The sequence below is a fragment of the Corvus brachyrhynchos genome, unplaced genomic scaffold (assembly GCF_000691975.1).
Source record: "Corvus brachyrhynchos isolate BGI_N302 unplaced genomic scaffold, ASM69197v1 scaffold27, whole genome shotgun sequence".
Taxonomy (NCBI): domain Eukaryota; kingdom Metazoa; phylum Chordata; class Aves; order Passeriformes; family Corvidae; genus Corvus; species Corvus brachyrhynchos.
The window spans coordinates 1232580-1233474 of NW_008239139.1; positions in this window are offsets into that span (position 1 = coordinate 1232580).

Sequence of the window (895 nt, forward strand, 5' to 3'; positions counted from 1 at the left end):
CCCTGCATGGATTGTTTTTAAATTAGGATTTTAAAATCCCATTTTTATTTCTTAATGGTTTGCTCTATTTTTCTACGTACATTTTAGGCTTCCACGCCAGGCTTGGGTGTTCCGTATTTGTTACCCCGCGAGTCATTCGCACAAGAACACGGGGGCTGGATGAGGTGGCGAGGTCAGGTCCATGGAGGGGAACTGACATTGGTCACAGTTATCCAGGTGCCTCCGGGATGTGCCCTGCACAAGAACGACCGACAACATACAGGAAGACAGAAATTTGCTGCAAGGAGCTTACTAAAATGCACAGTTGGGTCACACGTCGTAATTCCTACTCTGCATCTGAGCAGGTTTCTGTATGATACTTGTCTTCATCACTATGTAGATTAGTAGAACCTGAAGAGGGTTTGCTTATCTTAATGCTGATTGTGTGTGAAAGGGCGTGGGAGAGGCTTACCCCTCATCTTATCTGGAATATACAAACACCACCTCTAACACTTCAAAACTCAAAACACTTGCCCCACCCTGATTCGCCACCTCTCGCCCATTATTTCCCCTCTTAAATCCTAGAACGTGCAAGTGGACCAAAGATTTAAGCATCCGTGCAGCTGTAAGAAAGATGTCTGTCAAAGGTGTAATTCTCAGTAAACAGACCAGAAAAACCTCATGACTAACACGGTTTTGGTGAGCCAAATCCTTTGGTTACTTCTGCGGGTGATGTTTTACATAACATTTACAAACCAAAGACGTGATTAAGTGGTAGGAAGAACAGAAAGACTATTTGCTGCACTAAGGAGGAGTCAAACACAAGGGCAATTACAAGATCATCCCATTATATAGGTGCCTTAAGAATACAGTTGGACAATATGTCATTTGTTCATTGTAATTACAGTATAAACCA